Genomic DNA, 21,995 nt, shown 5'->3' on the forward strand with positions numbered 1-21,995 from the left:
GAGGTCTGCAGCAACAGCACTGGAGGCAATATCCTTGAGGTTTGAAGAGGTTAGCAGGTCCTCGATAGGCGAGGGGTTACTCCAGACTCGTTCCTCAAGAAAAGAAAGTCTGTTCCTTACTGCGGAGGATGGGAATGTAGTTGAAAAAACACCAAGAAACTCATAAGTACGGCGAAACATTAAGACTTGGCAAGGAAAACAGCCAGAACACTTGGTATGGAGGGAGGTTAAGTATTCTATACCTAACTTCCCGAACTTGCGCAGGATCTCCTTTAACTATAACCATCCTCTCTTTCCACTTCTTCTCGAATGAAGGAAGGTTCGTGCATATCCTCTGATGAAGGTTAGAGGTAAAAAAGAAGCGACCAGGCTCGGTCCCATGCTTAAATATGTTATAAGTAAGCAGAAGGTCGGCAAAGGTCAAATCCAGAGCCTCTAATTTCCGGCGCACCAACAGTGCCGAAAGGATGCGAAAGAAATTAGGATTTACCTGAAAGGGGGCAAGACCTAACTTGTTGAAAACTTGATAAGTGCTTAAATGTTGCACATTTCAGCATCTAAGCTAAGGTATTTTAGTCTTTGCATCTATCTTAATTTTATGTTTTAGTCATAATTTATGTTTATGTGTATTTCAGGGTAATAAAGTTAAAATGAACTAAGAACGGTCCAATTAAACCTTTTTGGAGTTAAGCAAAGATTTTCAGACAATGGCACAAAGCGGTCAATTTCGGGCCTTTGATGATGTTCCCAAAGATGGAGAAGCAAACCAAATAGCCCGGGGCAAAAATGGAGCTGAATAAGGCTTAAAGGAATTTGTCAACTCTGGGGGGATCGATCCCCAGGGTGGGGGGATCGATCCCCCAGGACTTAGCAACATTACAGTTTTTATTTAATTTTTGGGCTCATTTTGGGAACTGTTGGGCTTTAATGAGATTGTTACTTAAGGCCCAGTGAGCCATTAGATTAGGGTTAGTTTTAGTTTTTATTTAGGTAAAGATTATTAGAGAAAAAAAAAAGGAGTTTTATTATTATTTTTCTGTATCGTAGTATCGTATTTTCTCTCTGGAAAAACACGCGAAGAAAGGGAAAAAGAAGAACAGGCTAGGGTTTGGAAGAAAAGTTCAGAGAAGATGAAGCAGATGATGGGGATTGTCCTGTCTTCGACTCCATCAACCATGAGTGGCTGATTCTTCTACTTAGGGTTGGATAAACCCTAAGCATGTAACCTATTCTCTCTCTCTTTTCATACTTTTTGGGGATTAATTTATGTAATTAGTGTATAGTCTTGAATATTATGAATTAAATTCTTCCAATTGATTATCTGTATTAATCTCATATTGTCTTATGTGTGGTTGATTGATAAACAAATTTTACACATGAATTCTTTGTTAATTGATTCTTGTGATAGCTATGCATGGTATTGCTTAGTTGTAATTGTGTTTCAAATTGATGAAAAATGCTTCCATTTGATGGATGGTACTACATGTTTAGGTTAATTTGTTGTCTAATTAGTTTTAAATTCATGTTTAATTAGTTTAATTTAAGTTTAATTAATTTAATTGCAATTCAATTATTAGGTAAGTAGACCATCCATACTTATGTTTGAATTCCATACTTTTTGTCACAATTGCATTATCTTCTAGATTAATGTGTGTTAAATTTGAAACTTGGATTGATAAATCATGCTTTGAATGGGTGAATTGCACTACACTTAGTTTAATTGTCATTAGGTAGTTGATTCATGCTTGAAATTGATGGTTTACACTTTTCATTGCACTTGTTAGCCACATATAGATTACATAGTATTATTTCCCCAATTAGTTGAAAGTGAGTGAGTTAGGGAATGTGCTTAGTGGTGAATCCTACACCCTAAGTCTCTTTCCAATCTCTTAAACTCTATTTCTTTATTGCAATCATTTAGTTTAAAATTAGTTTTAATCACAAACAAAACCCTTTTGGCAATCACATAAGCATTAAAGTAGAATTCAATTCTGGAAAACCTATAATTGTTTAGATATCTTGGGACGATCCCTGCTCACTTCATACTCCATAGTATAAGTGTTTCGTGGTTTTATAAATTTTAAAATATGGTGCCCACTTGACATTATTTCTAAACCTAAAATGTTGTGCATTATTTTGTGCACACGCTCGGTCGCACCATAGTTTTGGCGCCGTTGCCGGGGATCTAACGGTTTTGAAGAATTGAATTAAACATTAGTTCTTTGTTGATTGTCTACTTTTAAGTCATTTTAATTTTTAATTTTTTTTTTATTTGATTTGTCAATTAGGTACTTGAAGCAAAGTGGAGCAAACGCTGGACTTAGAAGCAATTAAAAAAAAATTTGAAGTTGCTTAAGGACCATCTGTAAGTTCTCTTTAATTTTAGTACTTTAATTGTATACCAATTTGCATGCTTTGGACAGCCCAAGTGGAGGCTTAAATTGAATTGTTTTATTTTTAAGTCCAAGCATACCTTCTTGTAGAAGGCATCGGCCCGTGTGGAGGCACTTATTTGTTTTAAGTGCATTGATATTATTGAGGAGTTTGGGAACATCGTATGTGGAGGTTGAAATTTTGAAATGTTGGTGTGTTGACTTGTTCTAGTGCATGCATGGTCGTAGATCACTTAATCGTCCTCTTGCTCCTGTAAATCAAAATCTCGAAATTTTTCTTCGGCGTTTAAGAAGTAGTACTAGGGATAGTCATCTTAATCTTTCAAATTTTGATCTTCCATCACCTTTAATGGAAGATCCAATTGAAGATCCCATTGTAGATCTTGGTCATGTGGATCATAATGGTGTGCACCACCCACCACAAGTTCATATTGTGGATCTTCAAGGTGTGCATCCACCCTTGGGAATGCCACAACCAGTTAATCATGCGGTGCAACAACCTAATCTAGGGATGCCAAGGCCAAATGTTGTTCTCCCAATTGGTGAGCAACAACAACAATATGTTCAAATGGCATACCCTCAACAAGGTCAAATGCCATATCCTCCTCTCAATCCTCTCAATCCTCCAATGGTCCTTAGGGATCGTTACACTCCAAATCAATATAATGCACCTACTTGCATTCAATTGCCAAATTTTCGTGCTCATCATTATGAGATTAAGGCTTCCACCATTAACATGTGCCCCCTTTTCTATGGGTTGAGCAATGAAGAGCCTTATAAACATTTAGATGAGTTCTTGGAAGTCTGTTCCACCGTGAAAATCACGGATGTTCCGGAAGAAGTCCTAAAAATGAAGTTTTTCCCTTTCACTCTTCGGGATAAAGCTAAATATTGGTTTAACAACTTGTGGCCAAATACAATCACCTCTTGGGCACAATTGCAACAAGAGTTCTTAAAAAAGTATTACCCCGCAAGTCGAACTGATGCCATGAGAACTTCCATTCGTGAATTTAAACAACAAGAAGGAGAACCCCTTCATGAAGCATGGGAACGTTTGAATGACTTGCTACGGAAGTGTCCACATCATGACATTCCTAAGTGGCAATTAGTTCAATGTTTCTTTTCAAGTTTATCCGATGCCAATAAGGGCATTGTTGATGCTTCTTGTGGCGGAAGCTACATTGAAAGAAATGAAGATGAAATTTGGCAACTTTTCGAAAAAATGAGTGAAAACTCAATGCATAGATCTTCATCTTCTAGGGGTAGTCACCTAGCACATATGGGAGGAAAGAAAGCTATAAATCAAATAGACTCTTCCATGGAAATTGCCGCTGAGGTCAAAAATCTTACTCAAAGGTTTGATACATTCCTTTTGAATCAAGGTCCGGCAACTCAATCATATCCTCACCATTCCAATGAAATGTGCATGACTTGTTCTAGTTACACTCACCATACTTCAAATTGCCCTCTTGGACAAATTATACCAAGTGAGTCTCAAGAACAAGCAAATGCTGCTTTCATTCATCAAGGGAACAACCCTTATTCCAATACTTACAATCCGGGGTGGAAAAATCATCCAAACTTTGCATGGAGAAATCAAGGAGACGGTGCAAACCCTCCTCAAAATCAAGGTTACCAAGCAAAGTATGTTCCCCCACATCTCCAAAATCAAAATCAGAATTCTCAAGGTTACCGTCCTTCATTCTATCCTCAGAATGTGAATCAATACTCTCAACCTCAAGCATCAAATCCTCAGTCCTACTCTCATCCTCAAGCATCAAATTCTCAATCTTACTCTAATCCAAATCAAGCGCCTCCTAAAAGTTCAGCTTTTGAGGACAAAGTCTTGCAGGTTTTAGGTAATCTTTAAAAAGATAATCAACTGTTTCATTCTCACTCTCAATCAATTGCAAAGCTTGAAGCTCAAATTGGGCAATTAGCTAATTCTTTAAATGTGAGAGAGAAAGGTAAGTTGCCTAGTCAAACTGAGACCAATCCTAAAGGGCAATTTATGGCGCAAGCAAGTCCTTCATCAGAATTTTCTGGAAATGAGCAAGTTCAAGCAATTACTACCTTGAGGAGTGGTAGGAAAGTGGATAATAAGGTAGAGGTACCTAAGGAGGATAATGAATTGGCACAACCAAGTGGTTGCATCCATCCCATTCCAAATTCTATTCCAATTTCCTTGGATGCTAGTGGTTCCAAAAAGGACATTCCATTATCTTCATCATCATCTCCCCAATTAGAGAAGCCTTATGAGCCAAAAGCTCCATTTCCTCAAGCTTTGAGAGAGACTTCATCATTTGGGAGACAAGAAGGAAAAATTCATGATATGATGGAAGTATTTAAACAAGTGAAAATCAATCTTCCTCTTCTAGATGCAATTAGGCAAATTCCACCATATGCAAAGTTCTTTAAGGACTTGTGCACACAAAAGAGGAAGAGCAAGGGAAGGGACCTTAAGAAAGTGCTTTTAACAGAACAAGTGAGTTCCATCATTCTTTCAAACACTCCTCCTAAGTTCAAGGATCCGGGTGGTCCGACTATTTCTTGTGTTATTGGAAACCAAGAAGTTCGTAGAGCTTTCCTTGATTTAAGTGCAAGTATCAATCTCATTCCATACTCTGTTTACTTGCAGTTAGGGTTAGGGGACTTGAAGCCAACATCGGTAGTAATCCAACTAGCCGATAGATCAATTAAGAAACCAAGGGGGATTGTTGAGGATATTCTAATTAAGGTTGATAAATTTTATTTCCCGGTTGATTTTGTGGTACTAGATACTGAGCCAGTCCCTAATCTCACCAATCACATTCCAGTCATCCTAGGAAGGCCATTCCTTGCCACTGCCAATGCCACCATTAATTGTAGATCCGGCATTATGGACATCTCTTTTGGCAACATGATGGTTAAGCTTAATGTATTCAATGCAAGTCAACATCCCACAGATGAAGACGAGTGTTTCCTAGTAGATGTCTTGGATGAAACCATAGAGGAGACTCTTCCCTCTATTTTATCTAAGGACCCTCTTGAGGCGTGCCTTTGCGAAATGTTTGAAAGTTGTGGTTTTGACACAGAAGGATCCATAAGTGAGGTGAATGCTTTAATGGACTCTGTGGCCACTTTGGATTACCCACCTTGGAAAAGCAAGATAGAACCTCTTCCTTCACTCTCTAGTACTCCACCAGTTCCATCTCTCATCTCTCCTCCTATTCTTGAGCTTAAGCCCCTTCCATCAAATCTGAAATACGCCTTCTTAGGCCCAACAGAGACTCTTCCGGTCATCATTGCTTCCACTCTTGAAAATGACCAAGAGAATGATCTTTTGGAAGTGCTTAAAGCTAACAAAGAAGCCATTGGATGGAGTGTGGCTGACTTAAAAGGCATTAACCCTTCTATTTGTATGCATCGCATACACATGGAAGAGGATGAAAAGCCATTTAGGGATGCTCAAAGGAGATTGAACCCAAATATGAAGGAAGTGGTCATGAAGGAGGTTGTGAAACTTCTAGATGCGGGAATCATTTATCCTATCTCTGATTCCAAGTGGGTTAGTCCAACTCAAGTGGTTCCTAAAAAGTCGGGAATCACAGTTGTTGAAAATGCTAAGGGTGATCTTATTTCGAAATGCACCGCCACTTCATGGCGTGTTTGTATAGATTACCGAAAGCTGAATTCTGCCACTAGGAAAGACCATTTTCCATTGCCTTTCATTGACCAAATCTTGGAAAGATTGGCTGGGCAACAATACTATTGCTTCCTAGATGGTTACTCGGGGTACAATCAAGTGGCCTTAGATCCATTGGATCAAGAAAAGACCACATTCACATATCCTTTCGGTACATTTGCTTATCGACGGATGCCTTTCGGATTGTGCAATGCTCCTGCCACTTTCCAAAGGTGTATGATGTCAATTTTTTAGGACATGGTGGAGAAGTATTTAGAAGTCTTCATGGATGACTTCTCAGTTTTTGGGTCCTCATTTGATTCGTGTCTCCAAAATCTCAAAAAAGTGCTTCAAAGATGTCGGGAGACTAATCTTGTGTTAAGTTGGGAAAAGAGCCATTTCATGGTTCAAGAAGGAATCGTGCTTGGACATGTCATCTCTAAAAGAGGAATAGAAGTAGATAGAGCGAAAGTTGAGCTAATTTCTGAATTGTCTCCGCCTACTACGGTGAGAGAAATCCGCTCCTTTCTAGGACATGTTGGTTTTTATCGCCGATTCATCAAAGACTTTAGCAAAATTGCTAGACCCTTGTGTAACCTTCTTGCCAAGGAGACTCCATTTGTTTTTGATGAAGCATGCCTAAATGGTTTTCATCAACTTCGCACTCTTCTATCATCCGCTCCCATCATGCAACCTCCAAATTGGTCATTACCATTTGAGATTATGTGCGATGCTTCCGACTTCGCAATGGGTGCTGTTTTGGGGCAAAGGATAGGTAAACTACCATATGCTATATACTATGCGAGTAAGACTTTCTCAGGTGCCCAATTGAACTATTCTACCACTGAGAAAGAGTTACTTGCCGTAGTATATGCCCTTGATAAATTTCGGTCATATCTCTTAGGATCCAAGGTAATTGTGTTTTCCGATCATGCCGCTCTTAGGCATCTTTTAATGAAAAAGGAAACCAAACCTCGCTTGATAAGATGGATTCTACTTCTTCAAGAATTTGACTTTGAAATCAAGGATAAAAAGGGCTCCGACAATGTCGTTGCCGATCATCTGTCTAGATTAATGGTTGAATCTTCTCCAAATCTTGAAATTCATGAATCATTTCCGGATGAACAACTCTTTCAAATCTCAAATGGGACGTTGCCTTGGTTCGCCGACATTGTTAACTATCTTGCAACCAGCAAACTTCCCATTAATTGGTCAAAACAAGAAAAGGACCGATTCTTTGTTAACATCCGGAAATACTATTGGGAAGATCCCATTCTGTTTCGTTATTGCCCGGATCAAATCATCAGGAGATGTGTGCCGGAAAGTGAAGTTCCGAGCGTCCTTGCGTTTTGTCACACATTTGCTTGTGGTGGGCATTTTAGTGGAAAGAAGACCGCTTTGAAGGTTCTTCAAAGTGGGCTCTTCTGGCCCACTATCCACCGAGATGCCTATAACTTTTGTAAGGTATGTGTTCGGTGTCAAAAGTTGGGATTAATGTCAAAGAGAGACATGATGCCCTTAACTTCAATCTTTGTAGTTGAAATCTTCGATGTATGGGGCATAGACTTTATGGGACCATTCCCAATGTCTTATAGCTTTCAATATATCCTCGTTGCCGTTGATTATGTTTCAAAGTGGGTTGAGGCTTGTGCCACCAAAACGAATGACCACTCCGTGGTAATTGCATTCGTTAAATCAAATATCTTTGCTCGTTTTGGTATGCCAAGGGCTATGATAAGTGATGGAGGAAAACATTTCTGTAATCAATTCTTGAAGCAACTTTTCTTGAAATACTCCGTCACACATAAAGTGGCCACTCCCTACCATCCCCAAACAAGTGGGCAAGTCGAGGTGTCAAATAGGGAAATCAAGCATATTCTTGAGAAAACTGTCAATCCGACCCGAAAAGATTGGTCAAGAAAATTGAACGATACTTTGTGGGCTTACCGGACAGCTTACAAGACTCCAATAGGCATGTCTCCATATAGACTTGTTTATGGGAAGCCTTGTCATCTTCTGGTTGAGCTAGAACACAAAGCACTTTGGGCAATAAAAAGGCTCAACTTTGATCTTGATAAGGCTGGAAAGGACCGTTTACTCCAACTCAATGAGCTAGAGGAATTGAGAAATGATGCCTATGATAGTTCAAAAATTTACAAGGCAAGGACAAAAGCATTTCATGATAAACATATTGTGAAAAAGTCCTTTGAAGCCGGTCAAAAGGCTTGGTTATTCAACTCTAGGCTCAAATTTTTCCCTGGAAAGCTTCGAACCAAATGGGAAGGCCCTTATCAAATTATCTCCGTTTCACCTCATGGGGCTGCTGAACTTAAAAATCTAAAAGATGAAGGGACCTTCAAAGTTAATGGTCAAAGGCTTAAACCATACATTGATGGACAAAATTTTCAAAGAAATGTGGAATCTGCCCTCTTGGTAGATCCCATTTACTTTGAAGATTGAGAACATCTCACGTCTTTCTAGCGACGTTAAACACTAGTTGTATCGAGTTTCTCCTTCGTTGCATTTTAATTTTCATTTTATTATTATTTTATTTCTATTTTTCCTTTTGTACATTTAATTTAAAAAAAATTAAAAAAAAAAATTGTAAATGAGTAATGTAGGTTGGTGTTTGATTTTATTTCTATTTTATTATTATTATTTTTATTATTTTTGTATATATTTCATGTTAATTTTGATTTATTCAAAAACATAAAAAAAATAAATTTTTAAAAAGTATTAATTAGTATAGGTTGATAAGTGATTTTATTTCAATTTTATTTATTATTATTTTTATTTTATTTTTTATCTATTTTTCATTTTAGTGTATATATTCTTTTTAGTTTTGTTTTGTTTTATTTTTTTTGTTTATTTTATTTATTTATTTATTTATTTATTATTATTATTATTTTTTTTTTAAAAAAAAAAAAATTGAAAAATTGAAATAAAAGGAAAAAAGGAAGATCGATCCCCAAGATGGGTAGGAGATCGATCCCATTTTCTTGGCAGAGAGCAACAAAAACATAGGCCAAGTGGATCGATCCCCCGTCCAAAGGGATCGATCCCATTTTACTTATGTTTCTCCCTTCTCATTAAACAGTGAAGGGGACATTTTTTGCCTAAAATTATCGATCCCTCGTCAAAGCAGATCGATCGCCCCTTAGCCTTTGAAACCATGAATACATTCCTCTTGTCTGTTTCTTCAAATTTCTATTCCTCCCCATAAATTTCTTCACCCAATTTTCTTTCTGGCGTTCGAGTGGAACACGAACCGAGATCTCCCGCAACAGAATGATTCCGGCTGGGCTTTAATTCCAGCGCTGTTTGAGACTCGCCCTTTATTTTTCCGGCGTTGCGATCTCGGCTAGGACGCTGTTCTTTTCTGATCGCGTCTGTTCTGTTCTTCTTTGGTCGCACCATCTGATCATCTTTCCGGCGATCAAATCTGTTCATATTCCGGCGTCGGATATGGGTCATGGCTGCTTCATATTCCGGCGATTTTGACTGGGCTTGTGCAGTGATTCGTGGATGGGTTCTTTCTGGTGGGTCGTCTTTCCGGTGAGCTTATGCGTCGTCATCTGCAGCGCCGTTTTCTCGGTTCTTTTCCGGCGCCGGCTGAGTTTATTTCCAGTGTCCCTGATCAACGGTGGTCGCATCTGGGTTGAGGGTCAAACGGCGTCGGATCTGGGTCATCGTTTTTCAGGCTTCGCATCTGTTCGCAGTTCTCCAGCGATCTCGGCGTTGCATCCTTTCACATCTGTCTCGTTCTCCGGCGATCAAGGCTGTTTCGGCCTTTATTTTTCCGGCGCCATGGGTCTGAGCCATTTTTCCGGCGTCACAACTGGATTCATTTTTCCGGCGTCGCGGGTTCGTTTCTCTCTGGCCATCTCGGCTTGGTTTCGCCGGCGAACAAGGCTGGTTCTTCTCGGCCACGATTTCCAGCGGTTGGTTCTTCCAACAGCGGTCGCGGCTGTTCATCTTCTCCGACGAGCTTTTGGCTTCGCCGTTCCAATTGATACATAAAAATTAAAAAAAAAAAAAAAAAAAAAGAAAAAGAAAAAGAAAAGAAAAAAATTAAAATAATAAAATAATAAAAAAAAACAAAAAAATAAATAAAAACATAACATAAAAATTTTAATAATTAAAAAGTATATATATATATATATATATTTTTTGAATTGATTTATTAAAAAAAAAAATAGATAAAAAAAAAAGTAGCATTGATGTTTAAAAAAAAAAAAAGGCTGAGTAGAATTTGTAGTAGTGTTTTTAGTTATTTATTTCTTTATTTATTTTTGATAAAAATAAAATAAAATTTCAGTAACATTCCGTCTTGCTAGAGATGTTAAACTTAGCCCATTTTTCTTATTTTATTTTGTTGGTTGTATATACATGTTCTTTTCCTTTGTAAAAAAAAAAAAAAAAAACTTGAATTGATTTATTTTAGTATATATTTATTTCTTTTTAGTTTAATATATATTTTTTATTTTTAGTTTAGAATATTTTTCTTTGTGTTAAAAAAAAAAAAAAAAAAAAAAAAAAAAAAAAAAAAAAACTCGGAAATCAATCCCATTCTTGAAATTAAAAAAAAAAAAAAACATATCACCAAATTTTCAAAAATATGTGTCCCCGTTATGCCCTTCTGCTTAGTTATGCATGTTTTCATCTTGTACAAAGGGCTTGATATCATATCTCTTTACATCTTATTCTATATTGTTTTAGAATGTATGCTTTACTTATTCCATTTAATATTTGATGTGAGTTGCTAGTGTGGCTTTTCTAGTAGGTTTTTGCATCCAAGTTTGGGGAAGACCTCTTTCGTCATGGATCATTACCGGACGTCATTAACTTTTGCCATCACGGTATACTCTTTCCATTTCTTTCATTGTTCTCATTGCACATTGAGGACAATGTGCAGTTTAAGTTTGGGGGTAAAGTAGCCTTGTTACATTCTACTTTAAGTTGAGTTTTAAATGCATGATTGAGATTTGAGATATATTTGGCAATGATTTTGAACTTTTGAAGCATAGTGCCTTTAAAAAACAAGTTGTTAGAGTCTAATACTTCTTGTATGCTCTAGGATGCCATTTAGGGGTAAATTTTAATTTTTGACATCATGTTTGCTTTTGTGGTACACATCATCTTGTTGGTTGAAAATGCTTTGAGAGTTGATTCTAGAATTCTACATTTGCACTTGTGCACACTAGCATTCAATTTGTGGGGTACATGCTTAGTTGATTATTGTCTTGGTTTATCCCAATTGAGCTAGTATGCTTTGAAAGCTTTCATTCTTGATAAAATGACCTTACAAAGGAAAGAAAAGAAATAAATTAAAAAAAAAAAAAAAAAAACTGCATTCTTTCAACATGTCAATTGATTAAAAAGGAAAACAAGGGAAGAATGTAAGATGTATGATTAGTTTGAGTTCGTAGCCTAGCCATTCCGAGTCATTACGCCCTTAGGAGTGTCTTTACACTTAACGCCCTAAGACCATCTAGTTTGGGAGTCGTTGGCTCAACACTTGTTACATGGGGTGATTAGAGAGCTTAAGGAACTTGGACATTGCACATGGTCATACATAAAAATAAAAAATAAATAAAAAATGAAATCAATAAAAAAAAAAAAAAAGAATGTTTGATTAAATAACAAGGTTCATTCAATGTCTTGATGTCTGGTACTATATCTGCATGCTAGTTTGAGGGTAAGGCTATGCCATTACTTTGATTTGCTAGGATAGCAACACATTTTGATGTCGGTTCACTTAAAAGGATGATAGAATTGATTCAATTTGCATGATTAATTGATTGATGTGTGGAGGACCGTTTTTGCTTACATGATGTTGAAACGTTGATAATAGCTTAGAAATGGCAGAAATTTGCATACTTGAGGTAGTCTACTTTCAACACTTGTTTAATATGTGTCGTTACTTCTCAAGTAAGAAAGAGCTGTTGATGTTTGTGGGTACCATTTCTGTAAACCCTCACGAGACTTCACTCGTCCACTAGGGGTAACCGAGGGGTTTAAAAGGCTTGTTGCATATGCTAAATGCAACCGTGATCCCTACGAAAGTGGAGTTATCTTTATTTGTTTTATTAGTTCATAGTTGTATCTATGTTTATTTCATTTCCATACTGTAGTTCATTGCTAGGGACTAGCAATATCTAAGTTTTGGGGTGTGATAAGTGCTTAAATGTTGCACATTTCAGCATCTAAGCTAAGGTATTTTAGTCTTTGCATCTATCTTAATTTTATGTTTTAGTCATAATTTATGTTTATGTGTATTTCAGGGTAATAAAGTTAAAATGAGCTAAGAACGGTCCAATTAAGCCTTTTTGGAGTTAAGCAAAGATTTTCAGACAATGGCACAAAGCGGTCAATTTCGGGCCTTTGATGATGTTCCCAAAGATGGAGAAGCAAACCAAATAGCCCGGGGCAAAAATGGAGCTGAATAAGGCTTAAAGGAATTTGTCAACTCTGGGGGGATCGATCCCCAGGGTGGGGGGATCGATCCCCCAGGACTTAGCAACATTACAGTTTTTATTTAATTTTTGGGCTCATTTTGGGAACTGTTGGGCTTTAATGAGATTGTTACTTAAGGCCCAGTGAGCCATTAGATTAGGGTTAGTTTTAGTTTTTATTTAGGTAAAGATTATTAGAGAAAAAAAAAAGGAGTTTTATTATTATTTTTCTGTATCGTAGTATCGTATTTTCTCTCTGGAAAAACACGCGAAGAAAGGGAAAAAGAAGAACAGGCTAGGGTTTGGAAGAAAAGTTCAGAGAAGATGAAGCAGATGATGGGGATTGTCCTATCTTCGACTCCATCAACCATGAGTGGCTGATTCTTCTACTTAGGGTTGGATAAACCCTAAGCATGTAACCTATTCTCTCTCTCTTTTCATACTTTTTGGGGATTAATTTATGTAATTAGTGTATAGTCTTGAATATTATGAATTAAATTCTTCCAATTGATTATCTGTATTAATCTCATATTGTCTTATGTGTGGTTGATTGATAAACAAATTTTACACATGAATTCTTTGTTAATTGATTCTTGTGATGGCTATGCATGGTATTGCTTAGTTGTAATTGTGTTTCAAATTGATGAAAAATGCTTCCATTTGATGGATGGTACTACATGTTTAGGTTAATTTGTTGTCTAATTAGTTTTAAATTCATGTTTAATTAGTTTAATTTAAGTTTAATTAATTTAATTGCAATTCAATTATTAGGTAAGTAGACCATCCATACTTATGTTTGAATTCCATACTTTTTGTCACAATTGCATTATCTTCTAGATTAATGTGTGTTAAATTTGAAACTTGGATTGATAAATCATGCTTTGAATTGGTGAATTGCACTACACTTAGTTTAATTGTCATTAGGTAGTTGATTCATGCTTGAAATTGATGGTTTACACTTTTCATTGCACTTGTTAGCCACATATAGATTACATAGTATTATTTCCCCAATTAGTTGAAAGTGAGTGAGTTAGGGAATGTGCTTAGTGGTGAATCCTACACCCTAAGTCTCTTTCCAATCTCTTAAACTCTATTTCTTTATTGCAATCATTTAGTTTAAAATTAGTTTTAATCACAAACAAAACCCTTTTGGCAATCACATAAGCATTAAAGTAGAATTCAATTCTGGAAAACCTATAATTATTTAGATCTCTTGGGACGATCCCTGCTCACTTCATACTCCATAGTATAAGTGTTTCGTGGTTTTATAAATTTTAAAATATGGTGCCCACTTGACATTATTTCTAAACCTAAAATGTTGTGCATTATTTTGTGCACACGCTCGGTCGTACCAAAACTAAATGATAGAAGGGGTGAAGAGGGAACCGGATGGCGCTAAGATGCCCAACCGAAAGAAGCAATTCATTCTCTCCAATTCCCTCACCGGAGGTAAAATCGGCACCCTCGGGATATTCTACAATTTCTACTCCCTTAGGAATGTCAAATTCTTCCATTACCGAAGCAACAGAGAACTTGATTCGGCGAATAGAGATGATTGCTCTCCTCTCTTCATGAGTAAGAACATTATCAGAGCCTAAGGTGGATGTCTTGGCTGGAAGGGGGGAAGTACCTAATTGATTCAACGAAAGACGATCTGTAGAAACCCTAGGAGGGGGAACCCTAATGCGAACAGGGGAAGATGAAGGTGTGGATTCAGAATCCCCAATGTCTATACGTTCGGGAGTAGATGAAGTACTCATAATGAAAGATTGAAGAGAAAAATGCAAAAAAAAAAAACTAACCTGACAAAGCGATGGAATGAAGAACGCAGGAGTGCAGCTAGGGCGAATGTAACACTTGCAGAATCTTATACGACGGAGTAATAATAAAAGTCCTCGAACCGTCTCTGAAGCAAAAAAATCGGTTTCAATTCCCTCTTTAATGGGAGCCGTCACTCAATTAAAAATGAAATTTGGGGCAAAGTGTGGAGGGAAAAAACTCCCTCCAATAAGAATATTCCACGTCATCACAAAGGTAAATCTATCTTCCAAAGGCCCGTCATGCTCAAGCCCAAATTGAGTGTATTTATAGCCCAAGACCATTGTTATCTGTCTCCCAACCTCCATCAAAGCGAATCAAGAGGTCATCAGCCCAACTTGTTAATATTTAACATCCGGTCCGTTACTCAAGCCCAGCCGGATCAGAGTATGTTCAGCCCAGTTATTCAAGAATGCATTAGTCCTACCAGTTGAAGGATTTACCATAGAAGGAAAATTCTGAGATAGGAAGTTATGTACAAGGCAAGTACTGTGCATAGAAAATTAAATAATTGAAAGAATTCTAATTGTAAAGAAAATCATACATGGAAAGAATTGGAGGACAAGCAATGCGAGTCCTACCATAATTCTACTACTTTTTATGTATAAATAGAGGCCAAGACCTCCAATAAAAAGATGAAGCAATTCTACGCTTTTCTATATACTGTTCTTGTTTATTTTTATTGTTTGTTGAGTGAGTTGTTCGATTTTTCTCAATCATTATTGGTTGAGCGGAATTTTGCACCTACAGCATGTTATTAGTATATTATGCACTGTAATTTCTTAAGATGCATGAGGAGGCTTTATTTTATTTGTATTAAAGCCATTTATATTACAGTGAAATTAATCAAGTGTTCCATAATATTTGGGTTTAGTTTATGTGCATTATAAAAAAATTGTCGAACTTAAATAAATGAAACTTCTGCAGTTTAGGTTCTTCCTTAGGGTTTAGGAAGACCGGTAAAGTGACAGTTTTAAATGTGGTAGCCAAAGTGGGTGATGCCTACCAAAAGGTGACATGCTCACGGAGATTATTATTTTTTTGAAATTTTAAGACATTGGTCTTATTGAGATCTCACAGTGCACTTACTTACATGAGGGCATTAATTCTGCCAAAAGGTGATTAATGTCTTAGTTTGAGGTAAGTGAATAGAATATTTGAGAGTGCTTGAATTATAACTAAATAACCTTCTTGCTAAAAGGTAATGGAAGTGTTTAGCAAAAATTCATGTATAATTAAATAGGTCTATGTGCGATTTTATCGCAGGTTTGGGGGTAAAGTAAAATATAAAATTCTGCCAAAAGGTAATTTTAGATGGCATTTTATCTGTTCTCGCAGGGTGGACAGTTTTTGCACATAGTAAAACACCCTGAGAAATTCGACTTAAAACCCCAAGCACAAATTAAAGTAATAATCCCTAAAGCTGTGACATAATATTTTATATATTATTTATGTGGTGTTATTCAATATAACATTTATTCAGGTTACAGCCGCTTCTACAATTTAAAGATAGCTCATAGGGATTGAACCATTGAATGGTTAAAATTATATTGCCTAAAAGACATGTTTTAATATTATATTGGGTTTCTTGGACTACGAGTCTGTATTTTTTTTATAGGAAAAAACCTATATGCCAAGTGCAGAGTCTTCTTAGGTAGAAAAGTTGTTGCATTTTTAAGTGGATCAAAGGTATAACCATACCATTAGATTAATTTATGCTTCTATTGGTGATATTATTCATGGTGGTATTCTGGTTTTGATACTGCTAGGGAGCTTCTTGATTTGATCAAGAAAAAGTTAATGGGTATTAAAAAGCAACTACAATACTATTATCTGACATAGTTTATGTTAATCAGATATGATGGCAATGAATCAGTGAGGGAGTACATTTATAAAATGTGCAAGTTGGTTAATGATCAAAGGTAGTAGGGAATCATATTTGATGATAAGTTATTTGTCTACTTGGTAATCTATTCTCTACTTAGGTTTTTTCAGCTTTTCAAAGTGAATTATAATTCACAAGAAGTTAAATGTGGCATTAACCAACTGTTAGCACTTTGTGTAATTGAAGGGGAGCGACTCAAGGGTATTAAAACCGAGTCAGCTCATCTTGCCGTGACATAAGGCTAAACAAAATAAAAAAAGGCAAAACAATAAATGAAAAGACATTGATCATGGAATAATAAATGTTGGTTCTGTAGAAATAAAAAGACATAAAAAAGAAAAAGGATATTGTGGTGAAAAAGAAAAACAAAGCAGGAAAGAAAATTGTCATGTTAATATTCGAGCTAAACTTGGTAAAAGTATAGGTATAGACATGGTAGATGGATCCGGATGCGATCATATCTGCTTGTTGTTTTTCAATTAACTCGATACCGTTCGAATAAAATTGTGTTTTGGTTAGAGAGGATTTATCTATGTTATGTATAAGATATTAGGAATATCTCTCAAAAGAAACTTGAACGTTTGGTCAATGATGAGATTATTGGGTCACAAATTTTATGCGTTGGTTGTATCAAATGATAGATGCAGAGAAACGCAATTTTGAGGCTAGTCAGTCATTTGGTCTTTTAGACTATATTTATATCGAATTTTGTGGTCCATTTCTTATTGTAGCTTATTTGCGGTAAAGGTATTTCATTGTCTTCATTGATGGGTTCTCAAGGTATGATTGTGTACTTAATCTACCAGAAGTCTGAAGCACTTGATGTGTGTAAAATATAACAGACTAAAGTTAAAAGTAGTTGGGTATAGTGATTATGGTTTTAAGATCGAACTGAGGTAGTGAGTTTTATTAGGATAATGGATAAGGAGGGTGTAAATTGTAGTATTTTTAGTACATACTTAAAGAGCAGTGCATTGTGCTACAGTACACCACTCCTAGTTTTCCTGAATAGAATACAGTTGTAGAATAGGAATATTTTATAGAGACAGAGTTCTATAATGAAGATATCAATGAGCTTAATACTCACACTAGTAATGATTATTTTATTGGGCATCTTAAAAGATTAAAGGATTGAAGATTTTTCTGTCCAGTCTACCTATGGAGATTATTGATATATATCATACAAATTTAATGAGAGTGGTAAATCCAGTGGAAGTTTAGAATATTGTAGTTTCTTTTTGCAGATGAGCAACTTTCAATATCTATTCCATTTATTTTAGACTTTATTTTACTTTATTTAGTGGTTTTATTTATAGCTCTTATTCTCACTTTTTCAGCTATTCCCACTCATTTAGTTATTTCTCATTTGCAGTTTTTTTTTTTTTTTTTTTTTTTTTTTTTTTTTTTTTTTTTTTTTCAATCTAGTTCATAAGCCAGTTTAGCTTAGAAGATCTTCTAGAGCTTGGAAGTATGTTGTAGTTGATGTTTTTGAGGTGTCTGGTGGATATAAGACAAAAAATGATGGCCAAGTGCTTAAGCAACAGTTAAGTGCTGATTTCTTTGAGATTTTTCTCTAGTTTTATTAAAGGACTCTTTAAGAGTCATTCTTTCATTATCACTCATTTATGGTTTAAACAAGTTTTACAGTAGTGGTATCCAAAATTTTGATACAGTGGTTATTAATTGTAGGTTCAAAGAGAATGTTATGGATAAATGCATATACCTCAAGTTCAGTGGGAGTCATTTTGCTTTCCTTGTCCTATATGTTGATAATATTTTGCTAGGTAGCAATGACATTCATGTGACAAATGATATTAAGAATTTTATGTAAAGTTTTTGACATGAAGGACATGGGGTATGCAGAGTATGTCCTTGGCATTAGGATTCATAGGGATCACGCTACTAGCATACTTGGACTTTCTCTAAAGGTTTATATTAACTAAATATATGAAAAAATTTAAGGGTGACCAAACGTAGTAAGCTTATTGACATAAAGTACATTTTTCATGTGTGAGAAAGTTAAGAAAGGTGTTATTGAGGTTCCTAGATAGAGTAGAAAATTTGATTGTAGATCCTCTCACTAAAGGTCTTCAGCCGAAGATAATAAAATATTTATAAAGCACGTGATTCGGATAGGTGTTCGAGAGTCATTATGTTATGATGCCCGGTATTTCTTTTATATATGTTACATTACAGTTAGTTTATTTATGCCTTGTGGTGACAGTTATTTGCATCCAAAATAAAATTATGATGCATCATTATTATTATCTTGATATATATGGTTTATGCACATGCTACTATGTTTGTTTGAAAATGGTATTTCACTCATGAGGTTGTTTGGGCTAGATATAAAATTGACACCATATCGTTAAATCCAAACATAAGATTTGTCTAGGAGTGGTAAAACACTCATGAGGTTGTTTGGACTAGATATGAAATTGACACCACATTGGAAAATCCAAACATAAATATTAAAATTTGCCTGTGGGAGTTTTTTCACACTCCATGAGGATAGCTTGGGCTAGATATGGGATTGACTCCATATCGGTAAACCCTCACACCGAATAGAAGGTTGGCGGTTTGCTGTAATTTGTTCAGGTGACATACCGAGATGGTATGAAGCAGGACGGATAGTGAGGTGTGCGTTTAGGCCATATGCAGTTTGCACATCTCATGAAAAGCAGTAAAAACCACTATATTTGTTTGAATCCTAGACAGAATCGGTTTTGAGATCATGGAATTGTTTAAACGAAATATATTACTTGTCTACGCATTCATGATTTACTATTGGGGAATTTTATGGAGGAGAGTGTTCTAAAGTATCAATCCATCTATTTCGATAATTGTATTTTATAAAACAAAAATGAGTGGTCACTCGACTTTTCTAAAGTGTGTTGCAATCCATAGTATCATTTTATAAAACTTAGAGTGCATGGACAAAGTGTAATATTGTTGAAAATTTTATATATAAATAATAAAAATTATTTTATGGTCCTATACACTATGTTTTCTAAAATACGATTGCAATGTGATTATTGATATTTGATAAATTGGGTTGTACTTTTCAATTTGGTGGTCTAATTGGGAGTATGGTTTATTACCGTTGGATTGTGGTTTTCTAACTTATTTGGTGTGATTTAATTCTAACCATTAATATCTACGTTTTCATGATAGGAAGGGAGACTTATATATGCTTGTTTGTAGAGAAGTCGTCCCCCCTGTTGTTGTTATATATAAGGGTTTTAAAACCCTTATTCAGACCTATCGTATTGAAAATTCTCAGAAGGGGGTAAAGCGCTCTAATTTTTCAGATCTCTTAAAGGGCACTAAGGAATTCTCAAAGGTATCTAAAATTTAATCTTCTAATCATGTATGATATCAAAACATCTCTTTAATTTATGATTAATTTTGATTTCTACATGTTATTTATTTGATTAAAACTCAACAGTTCAACTCGCGTAACTCGTTTATGACCCATTTAACTCAACATGTTAGAAGTGACCTATGTAATATGTTACTTGTTTAAATCCAATTACTGTGAATAGTTAAGTCATTTTAACATAAACATTGTCTATGTCTTACAAATTTTCTTTTTATTTTGAATATTTGGGTTAATTATGAAATTTTTTTATATTATTCAGTATTTGATTAAATGTTAAATATTTCGTTTTGATAAACAGGTCATTAAATGGATTAACACGTTTACCTGTTTAATAAACAGGTCGGGTTAATGTTGAGGATTCTTGACACGATTATTAAATGAGTTGGGTTTAGATTTACCTATTTAATATAATACCCTTATATCAACACGACACGACATAAACATGACTCATGAATACGAATTGTCACCTTTACTTTTTCTCATAGAAGGTGGGAGAGTTCACACGTCTCCAATCTCCATGGGAGTAGATGTATGTGTGACTTAGATTTGTCATGACCAAAAACAAAATGTCATGTTAAATGTATAAAAAAAAGTCATTTTAAATGTATATATCATCACAAAATAACATTTTAATGTATCATTTTAAAAGTCATTTTAATATATCATTTTAAAAGTCATTTTAGATTTTGTAGGAATTTTGTATTGCCTCAACTATTTGCAAAACAAAAACAAATTAATAAAAAAGAAAAAGTAAAAGAAAAGAGGGTGGGGGAGCAAAAATTAGAGAAATCACAATAATACCCCCTAATTACCGACAAATGGTGATTGCATATTGTATACATGCACGGACTTATTCAAGGCTATGTGGGCGCAATTGCCCTCATTGAAATTTTTATTTTTGGCTTACTTTTTATTTATATTTATGTTACATACCTATAAAATTTTATTACAGCTCCCCACTGAAATTATAAAAAAATTTCCAATTGTATACATTTTCATGATATACAAACGGAAGGTTGGAAGTCAACGCAAGAGTACACACAATTATAACCAAAAAAAATTGAATTAGAAAAATGTATATAATTTGGATATACTCCACTTGTAGCTCCTAATACCATAAATTTTCCCCGGATAAAGCCAAACCAAAGTCAATGTATGAACAATTTGGATATACTCCACTTATACCTCTTAATAGTTAATTCCATAAAGAACTTTCCCCAGATAAATTTAGACTCTTAAATGTATTTGATATATTTATAATCATGATCATTTATTAATATATATATATATATATACACACATTTTTGGTAACTAAAAATACTATATCATTCATGTGTTTGATGAAAATTTACAATACCGGGTACTTTACCTCTTAAGTTTTCAATTGTTGAATGTGGTGGTGAGACTCACTTGATGGATAATTTTATGACTGAGAGAGACTCTGAGATATGTGATAATGTATTGTACACTTTCTCATGTTTTTGTACCCAATGAAAGTCAAATCTAGAACATCCCACTTCATGTTTAACCCTATTCATATATTATAGAATTAATTTCTTGGGAAATTATTTAAAATGTCTTATATATTTACATTAAATTTTTAGAATCTGAACCCAAGGCTAATTCAAAATTAACCAGACTTTGGCTTCAATTTTAAGAATCTTATGATGACCAAATTGTCAGTTTGTGTGATTTCATTTAGATCAATGGTCAGTGTGAGCTTAATTGAATTATTTATATACATATACACACTTGATTATATCATCATAATATAGAATATTTTAATACACTTGTGATATGGTACCCGATAGGACCATTAAAATAGATATATTTTTACTTACGCCACAAGATATAAATAATTAGTCAAACTGATCTCCTAAGCAAAGCTAACAGAATTGAAGCAGGCTTTTGACAAGTATGTTACATCTGTAATTCCAAGCAAGACATAATTCCCACGTCCGCATGAAGTTGTTGTCTCACACAAGATGCATAATAATGCATAGAGTAGATAACAATTATATGTAAACTTTGCCAACACCACCACATACATAATCCTTATCCAATTTACATGTGCGTGTTAGCGCGTATACATAGAGTAATGATCTCTTATTTTTTATGGAATAAAAAAATTTATCCTTACTTTTTATAATAGCCATTAAATTTAATTTAACGGTCACATTCAAAACCTACCTTTATAATTTCCTTTTAATACAAAACCATTATTCTTATTTTGAGTTGTAAATTTAATATTTAGCAATGTCACTAATTATAACAATAAAAGATAGGGTAAAATGCATTAAACCCCCTTGAACTATTGGTCATTTGCAAGAAACTCTCCTGAACTACAAAAAACCCCCTGAACTATGATTTTGTTGCAATTTATCCCTTTAAACTATTG

At 35.0% G+C, this 21,995-nt stretch overlaps 1 non-coding gene across 1 annotated transcript; it reads right to left on the reverse strand.

Annotated features, from left to right (window-relative positions):
- Positions 1 to 3,378: 3,378 nt before the first annotated feature.
- On the reverse strand, positions 3,379 to 3,485 carry LOC132275600 (small nucleolar RNA R71). The gene has a single exon (XR_009470683.1). It is a non-coding gene; the product is annotated as a small nucleolar RNA R71 (small nucleolar RNA).
- Positions 3,486 to 21,995: the final 18,510 nt, after the last annotated feature.

The sequence above is a fragment of the Cornus florida genome, unplaced genomic scaffold, assembly GCF_030987335.1.
Source record: "Cornus florida cultivar Cherokee Brave unplaced genomic scaffold, ASM3098733v1 CherokeeBrave_3.0.0_Hap2_Chr09, whole genome shotgun sequence".
NCBI classification, from domain to species: Eukaryota; Viridiplantae; Streptophyta; class Magnoliopsida; order Cornales; family Cornaceae; genus Cornus; species Cornus florida.